The sequence below is a fragment of the Mus caroli genome, unplaced genomic scaffold (assembly GCF_978045245.1).
Source record: "Mus caroli unplaced genomic scaffold, Mus_caroli_1 scaffold_16, whole genome shotgun sequence".
NCBI classification, from domain to species: domain Eukaryota; kingdom Metazoa; phylum Chordata; class Mammalia; order Rodentia; family Muridae; genus Mus; species Mus caroli.
The window spans coordinates 13,366,016-13,381,101 of NW_028227271.1; the positions used below are offsets into that span (position 1 = coordinate 13,366,016).

A 15,086-nucleotide genomic window follows, 5' to 3' on the forward strand; every position below is an offset into this window, starting at 1 on the left:
CTCTGCCAACACAACTAGCTGGTTCAAGCCCAATTAAAGTATAGAAGCAGGTGTAGTGGGGTGCAGTTCTTGGACAAGTTCATCAACCATCCAGGAAGAGGTCAGGAAAGTTGTCATGCAGAGGGAGATGGAAGGAAGTGGGAGAGAAAGAGAAATAAATGCATGCACACAGAGAGAAGAAAGATGGAGAGAGAGAGAGACAGAGACAGAGACACAGAGGAGAGAACCAAAATGTGTGGATTTATATAGTGAGGAGATGCAGGATGAGAGGAAGCCCAGTCCCTAGGTTGGAAAGTTCAGCATAGAGGGGTGGGGTATGCCAGCCATGCTCTGTAACAGATAGGGACTGAGGGATGCTGGGAGAACCTGCAGGCCATGTCCACTTTGGTATGTTAAATATGCACCTTCACAGCTTGCCTGGGCTTAGAGACAGCTGGTTCCTTTCCCTACCCTGCCCCCACCAGAAGCCTTCAACAGTGAAGAACTACATGTTAGTATCCTTATCAGAAATGTTAAGAGTTCAATAGGTCCCTGTCTAGATCTTTTCTTTTGGGAGTGTCGGGGAGAGAGCTTATCACAGAAGCCCCCTACATCTCCCATTCTCAACTGTGAGTCTGTAGTCATTCATATCACAGCAAATGAAGTTTCCTTGCCGTTTATAGTCGCAGTATCACAGATCAAGGACTTCCACATGCTTTCTGGCTACAGCATGGGCCACAGCGTAGCTGTCTGTAGCTTTGCCGTTCTCCCCTGCGCATCTGACTCTGTTCCGCCATCTTTCCTTCCAGTTTCTTGAGCCCCCTTTTTGAAAGCATTTTCCCATAGACCTGCCCTTTTCTAGTTTTTCCAGGGACACCATGGCCTCTGCAAACTCCTCTGCTGCCGCCACTTATTCTTCCCTCGGAGCCTCCGTTGGTCTCTCACGTGCCTCTGAGCTTCTCTGAGGGGTGGGTGCCCGATTCTATAACAGCCATGCCTTAGGCTTTTATCCTGGGTGTTGACGACTTATTCCTGGATCTGGTTAGACAGCACCGGCTCTTCCACCCATTCCATTTAGTGTTGGGTATGTGTAAACGACTTCAGAATTGACCATTTGATATCAGATAATTAATTAGAGGTCTCGTTCTTGGGAAAGACTAATTTTTTTTCCTTCTTAATGGTCGTTAGTTTGTTGTAGTTCTTTGTCTTGGGATGGAGGCCATAATATTGCCTCCTTCCAGGTTAGCATGTCTATGGGTGTTTGTCATCGTTTGTGATTTATTGGCACAGCATGGTCAGCCATATTGTTGAGATGTTATAAATGTAGCTTCCCTGTTAGTTTTAGACACAGTCTCCTAGCAGAATTACAGTCATCTGGCTTTGACAGCGTATCTCCTAACTGTTCTGTGATGTTCCCTGAGTCTCATGTTCTGGAGTTGTATTGCAGATATATCTAGTGGTGGTCTCTTTATGCTGCAAATGGAGGTCCCTTTGGTGATAAGTGATGGCTACACTTATCTGAGGTATAAAGTAAGTATTTAGAACATAGCCAGGAGTTATAATTGTTGAGGCCTGCCCCCCCCCCAAGCATAGCTGTAGCCATTTTGTTCCATGCCTGCTAGCTATTTCATATTGTTGCTGTAATATGCCTGCCAGTCACTGATGCAGAAAAATAACTTGACTCAGAGCAGGGTCGTACTGACCACATACCCTGTAATGTTCTGTATGTTATGAGGTTTGTTAATGTTAAGACATTCCACACTTACAAGCTTCACGTAGGACCCATCAAATCCAAGGTCGGTATGAAATGTGGTGTCTAAAATGGCTTTAGTCAGGGCTGACCACCGTGCAGTACTTCCAGCACTTGTGTTTGATCTCATTGTGGCTTTTGAAGTTTCAGCCTTTTATAAGCTGACAGAAAGATGTTCTGGGACATAGCGTCAGTCCCAAATTCTGAGGTACAACCATGATCTACCAGTCTTTAGGCCTGTGTTCAATAAACTACCCGTCTGACGGAGATGGGCGCTCATGTGCTTTGTGAGACAACACCCGAACCACCCTCCCCCAACAACACTGATCTAGTGGTTAGAGCATGTTCTGCTCTAAGATCCATAACCTCACTAAGCCAGAGTTGAACAGGCATAAAGTCCAACCTATGAGCGCCTCTCCTGTGTAGTTAGGGGTATCTTGCTGTGCTGGTTACTCGTGTGATTCATAGGCGTCTTCTAGACCTCAGGAGCTTTCAGGACAGATCCAGCTCAGATTTTCCAAGTCTTGTGTATGAAGAATGTGGTCTCTTCAGCAAAAGTGATTAGCCTTCAGCCTCTGAGAAGTAAACAAGGGTAACAACAGTAGCCTGTATACTGCCCTGGGAGTCTCTTGGAGAATCTGACCAAGAACTTGAAAGATTTCTCATACCCTCTGATAAACAGTCTGTGACTCTTGTGAATTGTCAGCTGAAGTGGCATAACTTCATTTATGTGATATGTATCACATCACATAGATCACACATGTATCATCTGTCTATCATCTAGGTATTGATATGTATATATCATATCTATGTATCATTATATATGTATGTATGCATCTATCTATCATATATGTATCTATGTATCTATTTAACTATGTATCTATCTATCTATCTATCTATCTATCTATCTATCTATCTATCTATCTATCTTTCTATCTATCTCTATGATGTTATGATCAATCTGCCTATCTATCTATCTATCTATCTATCTATCTATCTATCTATCCATCTATCTATCGTGAATATAATTCTTTGAAGGTTTTCAAACATCCTGAGTATTATTTGTGCTTCCTTCCTCCCTCTCCTTCTGCATTTTCTTCCCTTCTCCCTCCCCAGTTAAATGCCCCTCTCTCCTCCATTAAAGCATTGAGGTCTCATAGCTGGTTACTTACTGTCTCTTCCTCCTTCTTCTGCTTTTGTTATTACAACTGGCTTCTCCTGATTTCTATAAAAGTTTTAGTCAAACTCTGTCCTTACTGATCATCCGAATTTCTGCATTCAGGTGTAGAAAGTTTAATACTAAGTATTAAGTTTCCTTCTAACGTCAAAGCACATTTGAAGGAATGTGACCGTGGCCTGGGGCTATGTGGCAGGTCACAAGGTGTTCTCAGTTGTAACACATCCTAAATTACAGGCTTACATACCAGTTAATCATCTTGGTCCAATGCCTTAACTCCATCTGATTGACATACAGAGTTGGTCTCGATCCTGTGTCACTGCACTCCTTCTGCTCGTCTGTACTTTCTTAATTGCTTAATAGCTTATGTGTTAGTGCAGTTGTCGTTATCTCTCCCGAAAGCCTTCTTTAATCTACATGATTTCCACAGATTAATTCTTTTCATACTTTTAAAAAAGGATGACCGAATAAATGCTCAATGACACGTGTATTTCTAGGCTGAGAATACACACCAATCTCAAGCTCATTACTTTTAATGAGCCCTGTCATTTGTCATTTGTTCAAAGGAGTATGCATGTCTCAGATCACACGCTTGGCATGATGCCTAAGAGGTAATACTTGCTCAGGTGCGCATCCTGTTCCTCTCCGATCATCAGCATTTGCAGGTTTTCCTGGGCATCTTCCCGTGGTCACTAGATGCTTTCTTTTCCATGCTAGAATGATCATTCGGAAACTCACTCAGCTGGACGTTAGAAAAAAGATCATTTAGATTTTAATTGGATGTTCAGCAGCTCTGTGAGATTTTGATATAGAGACCTTGAAATCAGCAACTAAATGAGAAACAGGGATAACTCCTCTCAGTATAGCAGAAATACAAATTGCTGGAGTAAAAAAAGAAAATGTCAGAGGAGAAAGTTTATAAAGTGAAGTCCACAAAGTGAGCACATTTAATTCGGTCTATAAGTAAACCTGCGCCAAGCCTGTGGCTGGCTCAGTGCTGTGTGTCTAGGCCTCAAGGCTTTGGAGGATGGAGTCAAAGAAATCCAGTCCTGTGAGCAGGCATTTACTATGTAGTACTGAATATCTCACACATAGCAAGCATGAGGTTACTCCCGCAAAGAACACAATGTGACCCCACTTGGGAGAGGAGGGGAGATAATTCACATAGGACTTTGTAAAGGGACAGAGCTCTCCAGTTCTGATGAAGTAGAGACAAGAACTCTGAGCAAAGACAAGGGAGAGCATCAAACGCTTGGGAACCTGCAAAACCATTTGTTGTGCTTGGCGTGCAGTGTGAGAAGTGGGAGAGAGTCCTGGGTGGAAGCAGAAAGAAGGTGGGTGCTGCAGGATATTTGATCATCCTGTGAATCCTAAGATTGTAAACTAGAAAAACCTTGTAGTGTGGCTCAACCCTAGTCCACACTTTTCACCCAAGAACTCTCTGTAGTTCTTGGGTAGCTTTGGTAGTTATGGTGTGGCTCAGCCTGAGCATACACCTTTAATCCAAGATCCAAATAAAGTCAGCGTTAGGTCAGGAGGCAAAGCAAGTAACCAGATGAGATGGAGTGAACAAATGGAAACCCAGGAAAGAGAAAAGAGGGTCATTGACTTGAAGGGTATTTAAGACAGTATGGAAAGAGAGCAGGAGCTTTGTCCCTTCTGGGACATCTGTGCTGTAGGAAGGGCAGCTAGGTGCTTTCCCCGCCTCTCTGAGCTAGCAGGTTTTTACTAAGCATTTGGCTCCTGAGTCTTTGTTGGTAAAGTGGGACAGTTGGGATTTTTGTTTGTAAAGCAACAGTGGGAGAGTTCACAGTGGTCCTACCGAGATGAGCTTACCCTTAGGAAGCAGGAGGCTGAGTAACACGTGAGGCATGACTTAGAAAACCAACTGTCAGTGATGGGCAGAAGATGCCAAGCAGGATAGGAGAAGAGTAAGGATCTACTGATACAGTCAGGAAGAGTGTGAATGGGGCAGACCATAATAGAAAAGACAAAAAAAAGAATAGAAAGAGATATTTAAAAGATGGAATTGATTGGGCTTGGGGCCTCATTAAACACAAGGAACAGAGGCAAGAGTAAGTTTTCTAATGTTCCTTGGCTGGCTTAGCTAATTGCATTCTTAACCATTCCTTCCTGACAGCAGGAGGTACAGAATGTTACAGACTTATATATGACTGTCTTCTCCAAATTCATAGGAGGTCCTAACTCCCATCATGGCTGTATTGGAGGTGAGATACACGCATGTATCTCATGTGTGTGCACATAGCCAGTCACATGACAGCCCTGGGATCCATCGGTTTCCTGGAATGTGAGAGACTCTCAATTTTCAAGCCACTAGGTATGAAGTGGAAGGGCTCATGAATTGTCCCAGGGAAGAGAGACTGGGAATAAAAGGCTGAGTTAAGATATAGATTGTGGTGTTTTACAAGTGGGTTGCAGTCATTAACTCAGTTGTTACTGAGTAAAACTGGAAGTATTGATTTCTGATGGGAAATAAAAGGGAAAGAACCCGTTTAAATAGTTTTTTAGAAAGAATATATTGGAGAGAATAAATACTGAAGAAAACTAAGACCTGGAAGTACAAACCAAGACACATCAGCCCAAGGCACATCAAATGAGGCCGATAAAGGAGGAAGAACAAACACAAGTATAGGAGGGAAGAGTCTAGTGGCAAGCAAAGATCAGTGTAAGGTAAGTTAGGTGCCACAGAAAAGCATGCAGACAGAATTAGAAGCTAGCATCCAGTGGGTTGTTGAGCTATGGAGTTAAGCCACCAGTGAGTAGGGCATGGATAGGCCAGGAATGGAGCAGTGATGTGAAGCTTTCTAGAAAAATAGACAGAGACAATCACTGCGGACATTGCTCAAAGGAGGGTTGAATTATGAGCATCTTGGGATGCTTTACAACTGGACTCACCTGGTGCTCCTATGCATTACTATACTGTCTTTACCTGCCACTTTATCTTGTTAAGTCTCACTTCTAAGATGTAAATCTGGACCACTCAGTACCCCTGTCTTCAGACCTAATGTGAGTGTTTGCTATGGTTTGAACATAGTTTGCTCCCTGCCCACTGCTGTCTCCAGATGGGCCATCACTGGGAGATATTATAAAAGTTGAAACTCAGCTATGAGCTTTACAGCTGTGGTCTTCGGGAGACAAGTGGGACTACTTGCTAAGGCCATCAGTGTAGACACCAGTGGGTGAGCACTGGTGGCTTCTTTAGAAGAGATAAACACAGACACATTCTTGTGTAGACTCTGTCCTTTACCATGTGAATTCTTTGTGCCTACGTGTGACCAAGACAACAAGATGGCCAATGAATGAATCTCTTTTCTTCCCAACTTACCTAGTTCATAGTACTGTGCTATTAGCAACAGCAAACAGACTGAGGCGATGTCTACTTTCTCTGTGCTGTAAAGCAGTGTGGCTGGGGACTTTGGTAGGGGTAGAGTCTCTTCAGCTTATCAGAATTTTGATGATCCACTAAACATGTCCAAGGGGACACCTATTGATGGAGTAAGTTTGTTTATGTTGTTGTGTTTGTTTGTTTTGCCTTCAGTGGATTTTTATCTGCAGCCCAAATAAGTCATTGTTTAATTTCTCAGCTGATATGTACTGGTTCAAAATTTTAGAAGTTTCACAAATGTTCAAAGCAATGGCAGTTGCTTCCCTTATCCTTTGGCTCAAAGCACATTTTCCTGTCTGGATGGGCAAGTATCTATTTTAAGGCTTAAGGGAAACAGCTTTTGAAATTAACATTGATTGCTGTCATACATTTTCTGTAGTAGGTTTTATCCTATCTGTTTTTCCTTTTTGTGATTTTAATACAGCTTTTTGTCTCAGAATTCTATTTGACAACACCAGTTTTTTTTTAAAACAAAAAAACAAAAAACAAAAAAAAGCAAAACACAGAAGACAGATTTTCTTCTAGAAAGAATAGAAAGAAAAATTTTCTCTACATTGCATTTTATACATAAGGAGAATTCTAGTACAACTTAGAAGCTATCTCAAAATCAGCATGTAATTTTCATTTTCTGAAGAAATAAATAAAAACTGGGAAAGTAAGGCTCAAAGGCATTATTTTGTAATTACAGAAAAGTAACTATCAGCAGCCTTTTAGAAAAAAAATTTTTTTTATTCTTTAAGCAAAGAAACTAAGGAAAAATAACCCCACTGAATTTTATCCTCAAATGTGTTGAGGTAAATGGGAGCTATTTTTGTTAGCAAAGATTTCTATTTCTGGTATTTTTCCTAAGGAGTCGAAAACAACAAACAGTCTGAATTTCTTACCATTAACTGTTCTCTGATTTCATGTTGGGATTTTAGGAATCAGAGATAGGGATTGGGTTGATTAATATTTCTTTCTCCCCTTATAAGAAAGAGAGAAGAGGGGAGGAGGGGAAGAGAAGGAAGAAGAAATAGACGAAGACCGTGTTTTGTTCGTTCCTTTCTAGATGCTTTGTAGCTCTGGGAGTTTTCTGGTAGCTTATAGATTGTTTATAAAAGAAGAAATGTTCCCTCAAGGTTGATAACACTGAAGAGCAGGTTAACGAGGATGGACAACCCACAAGAGAGTTGTAGCTTGGAGCTAACATGTTTAAAGGTTTGTATCTTGAAGTATCTTAGAGATCCATGAACTACTTCATGGGCTTCAATTCTGCTGTCCACTTTCTTTCTGCTTACTAGCTCTAATACCAGTTCTGGTAAAGCTGCCCACCAGACCTAGCATCAGAATTCAAGACTGATTGACAGGCACACGTATTAAACATGGCCTTTATGTACATCCTTGAATTTTTGGAGAATGGCCATTGTTGGCTTATATTTTTCAAAACCTAGTTGAATATGTGTGCTTTAAAGCTTTCACCTCCCTTCTAGCCCACCACCTACCAGAGTTAGTGGAAAGGAAAGGTTAATAGGGCAGAGGAGGATGTGGACCTGTTTAGAAAGAGTTCTTTGGGGAGAATCCGATCTGCATTGTCAGGATATGAGCAGTTCAGTTCACAGGAATCAGCAGCGGTAGCTCAGTCCACTCACAAACACAATTCACAAATTAGCAACAACAGTTCCATCCAGAAGAAACTGAGAGACTCTGCCAGTCAGCCTGAGTTTGTAGAAGCAGCAAGAAGCTGCCAGAACATCATCCGAAGTTCTTTGGGGCACTTCTCTCTATGAAGTCATGACAAATGATGATCATCGAAGAGTGGCAAGGCAAACCAATACCACACAGCATTGCCAGTGAAGACCATCTTCAGCAAAGCCCAACAAAGCCCAGCAAAGAATGAATGGAGAGGTATTAAGTGAGATTACTGAATATTATAAAACGCTAATCCCTTCCAAATCAACCTCTATGTTAAAAACGATCAGATTTTTCATAGGATTATTGGAGTTCATATGGAAGAATAAAGATTCATGCATAAACAGCATTTTGAAAAGGGAATATAGACCTTTGCCCTCTTGGATGATTCTGCTTTCCCTGACAATATTTTGTACACTCTACATGTTTCTTCATACATATACGCAAATAGCAAAATTTAGCAATGTACTTTGGTTTGAAACGAATGGCATCTTAGATTTGTAAAGAACATTTTAAGGAAGCAACTTCACTAGAGACTTTGTAGTAGGATTTGTCACAGGCATTGCAGGGAGAAGAAAACACTGCCTTGTTATTTATTACCTGCCATTAGCATCAACTCCCATGAGCTGCAGAGGCAGAACTATGTTAACCCCAAGAATCTGAGTGTATGCTGTCCTCATTACTTAGCTTACCAAACCAAGTCTTCTGTTGCAACGGAGGTCTCTTCAAGTCATTGTTTAACTTTTCCACTTCATTAAGCACTGGCAAGTTTGACGCTCTCGTGTGTATGTGAATTGTCACAGTTGTGATTTGCTAACAAGGGCTGAGGCAAGCTAGAAAGTTCACTGAATAAGTTCCCTGGAGCATCAAGTTCTCACTTAATTTAATTAAGTACTTAATTAATCAAGCCGCTAATGGCAGTTCCTTTTTTTTTTTTTTTAATAAGGCACTGTACAACTGTTAGGACTTAAATCAGGCTAGGCAACAGCTTGCCCTTTTTTTTTTTTTATTTTTAAACTGAAACTTTCGTCTGGAGTAATGAGTACACCTTCTACAGGTATTTACCTTCGAAGCCTCTGCAAAAAGGCCTTTGAAACAGAAAAGCTTTTTATCAAGTCCTTTCTGCCCTTGATTGAGGCTTATGTAGGCTGACAATTTTATTGATTCTGTTTCTACCCAAAGGTGGTGCAGGAAACCCAAAGCAAAAGCAAATTTCCCACTGCAAAACATTCTTTCTTGTCGTTTCTTATAAAAAAAATCGGACTTTTGTGTTAATTAGCATATCAAAAATATGATTTTCAGGGCTACATGTCAGTTTGCAAACTTGTCATGTGTTTCACGGTCTGATTTTTATATCACACACACACACACACACACATACACACACACACACACACATACACACACACTTTTCCTATATTGCCTGAAAGTGTAGAAAGGTGATTTTAATGGAGTAATGGCCCTTCATCTTACACATCAACTATAGCTGTTCTATATTTGTATATTTGAGGATTTCATTTGTTTTTTTAAACTTTCAGGAGTAGAATAATCGAGAGAAGCAAGTGCCCCAGTGAGGCTGCGAAGGGAACAGTTGTAGTGTGTGGTGTTGGATCTATATGGCGGGATCCATAAAGTTACACCTTGTGACAAGTCTCAGGTAGGAGGTTTATTCAGGGACAGGGACAGGAACAAGAGATACAGAGGCTGTCTCTGGGTGGCGAAAGAAAAAGAAGGGGGTGGCGAGGAGGAAAGGGGCCAGTTAGCAGAGATATGGCGCATGGGCATGAGGCGACAGGAGGCAACAGTGGGAATGTGTTGCCTCTGGGTAACTTGTGATGAATATTCTCCTGTTGGGCCCCTCCGGCTGGTCGTGGAAGTGCCTGATTTCTTACATGAGGTACTGGTGAGAATGGAAAAGGTGCTGGATGATACAGCATCAGCTGCATTTAGGCTGTGATTCCTTTGTTTAAGGTAGATATTTTTGAGAGACATACTACCAATATCCCTTCAACTCTGTTCATGATTCTAAACAAGTTTTCTTATCAGGTTCCTATCATTGCCTTGCAAGAATGAGGAAGTAGAACATGGACCTAGTAATTTTGGTTGGGAGAAAAATTCTGAAACAATTGATAGCCTCGAGGTACAACATTAACGTCTTCAAATTTGAGAGTCTGGGAAGAGGCAGGATAATTAACAAGAAAATTAAGAGAGATTACTGGAAAATGTATTTATTTTAGTGATCACCCACAACAACTATGATAGGAATGGCCGGGAAGCCAAGGAGACATTTAATTTGACAATTAGAAAACAAATGTTATCAGTCAACACTAGGCTGCAAAAGTTCATTTAAAGTGTTGGTGACTTGGGTCAGTTGCCCCTAGGTCAAGGCCTGATGGTTAAAACTCAGTTCCTGGAGCTCAGATGCTGTGAGGGGAGAACAAATTCCCATAGTGGGTTTTTTTTTTCTTTTTCTTCTTCTTCTTAATCTCTTCAAGCACACCATGGCCCTAAACTAAATACATGTAAAAAATTTTAATTCTATTTCGCTAACACATGAAAATTTATTTTAATGCAGTCAAATTTTAATAAAACATGTGCTATGAATAAATGTAGTGTTTCTGACCGTTTTCTACACTGTCATGGTGAACAGAAATGATATCTAAGATTTTTCTTGTGTCTAAAAAATTTTTTGTTCTGCCTGAATTTTAAGTATCCTATCTCATATTATTTATCAAGGCAAGTTTGTTCTATGCCATGTAAGACATTGGGTATCACGAACATAGCCTGAAAAGCTTCTAAATGTCTGAGAGATCCTTAATGGAAGTAGAGCTTTTGCCAATCCCCGGCCTTTGCAATTAAAAGTGGCTTTAATTGTGTTCCTTCTCTTCCTGCAGGCTGTTCACATGTACTTCTTACCTTATGAAAGCCATACTTTAGAATGGTAAGTCCGTAACAAATGTATGAGAGCCCTGGGTTGATGTATGACATGTGACACACAAGTACCCTTGCTTTGTTGGCAGTGGTGTGCATCTGGAGATTCACATATCTGTGCGTGCTGTGCCGATGGACTAGAGAGGGCTTTGTTCACCGGGTCATGTTTCAGAGGGATTAAAATTCACATCACACATATTTCTGCCAAAGTTTCAGTGTTATCAAGGCTCTTTTTAAAAATTTGGTTTTGGTGGGGGAGGGCTCACAATTTCTGTCTGAGCTTTGACTCATTGGTGCAAAGAGTGATTGCTGGAAGTCATGATCATTGGATAGCAAGTTGGCTCTCTCATTGTAAAACCCCCCATTAATTCCTATGTGACAGATTTCCTACCTACTGGTAATCAGAACTCTGTGGATGCTTTCATTAGGAGTGGCAACATGGTGTCCGTAATAGTCTTTTCAGGCTGCTATGGTAAAGTAGCTAAGAGTGAATAGTTTATAAACAATAAAAAGTTATCACACAATCCTGGACACTGAGGAGCCCATGACAAATGTTCCCACAGGCAGGTTCTAGTTGGCCTGTTCTCAGGGATGATACTTTCTATCTGTTTTTATGTGTTAAAGTACAGATTCATTCCCTAAGGTCTCCTTTAGGAGGCAATAATCCCAATAATACGGGCACAGCTTTCCAAACCCCATCTTCTCCCCAAATCCCTCCCTCTCAATATTACAATGGTCTAAGTTTTAATGTGTGATCTGGGTTGGGAGAGCAATCATTCAAATCATAGCAGGATCTAATTTGATAACATTATGCATTCACTAGCTAGATTCTTTCTATTCAATTCAGTAATCTTGTAATCTATCTATAAGAAGAAGTCAATATCCAGTCCCCGCTCTTCCGTTATCAGACGTTAGTGTAACGGATACACTGATATAGTTGTCTTGACAACTAGAAGTGCACACATATCAGGCAATCTGCTAGTCAATCATTTGTCTTCCAGCTATTTGAGCACTACATCTATCGCTGTTGATAATCCTTTCAAGTGGCCACAGTAAGGTGTGATGTCTGCTGAAATTACCTGGACGTGAAATGACCCACATTCCCTATTCCCTTTTTACTTTAGACCAGAATCAGTGATTTTTCCTGGGGCGTCCTCTCGCTCAAGGAGAATTGTACTCATCAAGTATAGTCTGGGTGCAAGAGAGATGCGAATGGAAGCTTCTGGAAAGGGTTGGATCTTCCTTCCACTGCAAGGCTGAGCAACTGACCAGAGCTTTGTGGCTTGTGGAGACTGGAATATTGCAAGTCCAGAGACAAATTACCTTGGGCCACCTTTAGCCCTTTAATAGCCATGTAATTGCTCTCCTCTGTAAGTCAGAAAACATTATGAAACGTTGTGGCTATTAGGTAAGTACTTTGGAATGTACAAACTCCTAGCTTCTGCCAGCCAAAAGATGGAGATGCCACCAGAGAGCGTCTGCACAGAGGCTGTAACAGAGATTTTTCCAGCTTTGCTTTAAGGCATCCATCTCCGTTTCCACTAACGTATTTGGAAATGTCTTGATTTATCACTTCCTTGTTCTGTTACTATAAAAATTCCATCAAACCATTGGAAATGTAGAATTTGCAGTCTCTTAGGTCCATATTCCCAGGCGGTGGTCCCTCATTTTTGGCTTAAGAATAAACTATGTCTTGTCTCCTTTGAGGTGAGACTTGTGGTTTTTGTGTTGGTACAAGCTTATTGCTATAGAGTTGTTATTTCTTCTATTTTTTAATTTCAAAATAGACAGAGCTAGAAATTATGGGTGTTTATAACAACAAATGATTAATCATTATTCTATGTTAATCTTTCCAAATAAAACTAAGATTACACTTTTTAAGATTAAAAAATATAAACTTTTCTTATGATAAAATAGCTGCTTAAAACATACTCAATATAGTTAAATACAGTGATTTATTTGCTTCATGTTGTATTTATAATTTCAAAATTATGATGCCAATAGTAATAACAATAAGATCACTAGATCTAGGTTCGGATTTCTTTGGGGTTTGCCTTTGATTAAATACCATTAGAGAGATGTGGCCAAGTAATTGCTTTAACGTTCTTTGAAGTAATTACTATTTTCATTGTGATCCTATAACAATGACGTAATAAAAGAGATTTATTCCAATATTCATTTAATTAACAGCTATTGGTTTGTAATATTTCACTGAAATTAATTGATTTTTCTTAATTAAATGAAAATAATGATTTCAACATAATAACTATAGGAGACATAGAAAATATTGTCTCTAGCAAGCTTTGAGGGTTGAATATGTAATATGCTTTTGTTAGTTTTGGAGGGAACATTTTAGAAAATGCAGAAGGGATTCTTCATCTCTATTGTCTTGTGTGTACCCCATCTAAAACATAACGAGCATGTCTGTGTCTTTCTTCAATGCCGGAATTTATCGGATAGAGATAAGTTCTCAAGATCTAGCAGTTTCAGTGACAGCAATGTATCACAAAATCCACATAGCTTAGTAGCCTGGCTGAGGCAAATGCAAGCTCTTTCATCCAGTCTTAGCTATTCATATTAATCCCCCATATCGCACAGCACACAGGAGAGAGAGAGCTATATACACATATATATCATCTATCTATCTATCTATCTATCTATCTATCTATCTATCTATCTATCATCTATCTATCTACCTATTATCTGCCTATGTATCATCCATCATCTAGGGGTTACAGGATGAATACAAGCTAAAGAGACTGCAGCTGAGCTCAAGAGATTTCAGAAGTGGCCTGAGAAAGAGTCTTTCTCTCTCTCTCTCTCTCTCTCTCTCTCTCTCTCTCTCTCTGTGTACATGTCTGCTTTTAGTAAAACTTGCCTGAATGTTAAAAATCTTAGTTTCCCTGCCTTTTTATAATGTTTATATTGGTAGAGAAAAAGAATCCATTTCCAAAACCATAGATGATGACCTCGTCATAATGGCATGTATAATGCAAAGCCAGATCTCAATTCCTTTGTTAAAGCCTTCCTACTCTGTAATTTATTTAATCAGTCCTTCTGTGAAGGGCAAATGATGTCTTACTGAAGATCTTGCTGTATTGTAGAAAATCCTCCAATTGGAATTTTTAGTTAAAGAGCAGAAGCATGTGAGCCTTTGTAGATATTATTGATTCTTTTTAACAGTTATGTGATTTCATACTCCATCAGCACTGTACACATAAAAACACCCTTTTCCTTTTCCCAAATGATGTGTTCATCAGCTTGAGTGGGTGCTTCATGGATATCACTTAGGGGGATATAATTTAGACATTTTTAAAAATGATAGAACCACAGAAAAATCAAAATGTTCCTCACAAATGCTATTTCAATGCTGATTACACCATGACTGTTCAAATTGTGGTTCGGAATTGAAGTGAATTACATCTGCATCTCAGTGTTTGATCCAATTTATGGAAGCGAAAGCTCAGTAATGCATGAAATTGATTACATTCAAACAATGAGCTGCGAAACACGAAGGGCGAGGGAAGAAAGCAGCAACAGCATGGAGCTTGGACTTTTCCAAACCCAGAAGCTACAAAAGGGAGCAGAAAGAGCCAGCGCCACAGACAGCACTTTGAAGGTCTTTCACTCTGTCCTTTAGAGCCGTGCTCTCAACCCTTCTAACACTTTGAGCCTCAGTACAGTTTCTCATGTTGTGATGACCCCCCCACATACACCATAAAAATACTTCAATGATACTTCATAACTAATTTTGCTACTGTTATGAAGCATAATGTGAATACATGATATTCAACCCCCGTCGCAAGCCATAGGTTGAAAACTGCTGCTTTAGAGGAACTGCCCATGACTCCTTCTGTGGTAGTGCTTTTGGAGGTCAGAAAACTGCTATCTTGTTGATACACAAAGGATATGATAGCAAAAAATGAAGGAAATATTTACATTGACTGTTGTGTTCATTTGGAAACATTTAGAAGAGTATAATGGCCGAATGCCTAGGATTGAAAGACAAGAAAGAAACATTCGTGCTGAGAGCATAAAGAGCGATTTAAAACTTGAGTTCTGCTTTTCTAAGGGATTAAATTTTTGCTTTGTTTCATTTCTCCTAGAATGACAGGTTTATAGCACTATTTTGTACCCAACTATTTATGATCCAAGTATTATGAGAAAGACTGCTT

The 15,086-nt window shown here is 40.1% G+C and overlaps 1 long non-coding RNA gene across 2 annotated transcripts; it reads left to right on the forward strand.

The window, feature by feature from the left end:
• The first annotated feature begins 982 nt into the window (after positions 1-982).
• LOC110310984 (uncharacterized) lies at positions 983-12,569 on the forward strand. 2 transcript variants are annotated; one of them, XR_002379880.2, is made up of 5 exons: positions 983-1,063; positions 5,102-5,244; positions 9,519-9,637; positions 10,875-10,921; positions 12,036-12,569. It is a non-coding gene; the product is annotated as an uncharacterized LOC110310984 (long non-coding RNA). The 2 variants fall into 2 exon arrangements; XR_002379881.2 differs by lacking the exons at positions 983-1,063; positions 5,102-5,244 and adding an exon at positions 7,378-7,509.
• The last annotated feature ends 2,517 nt before the right edge of the window (positions 12,570-15,086 follow it).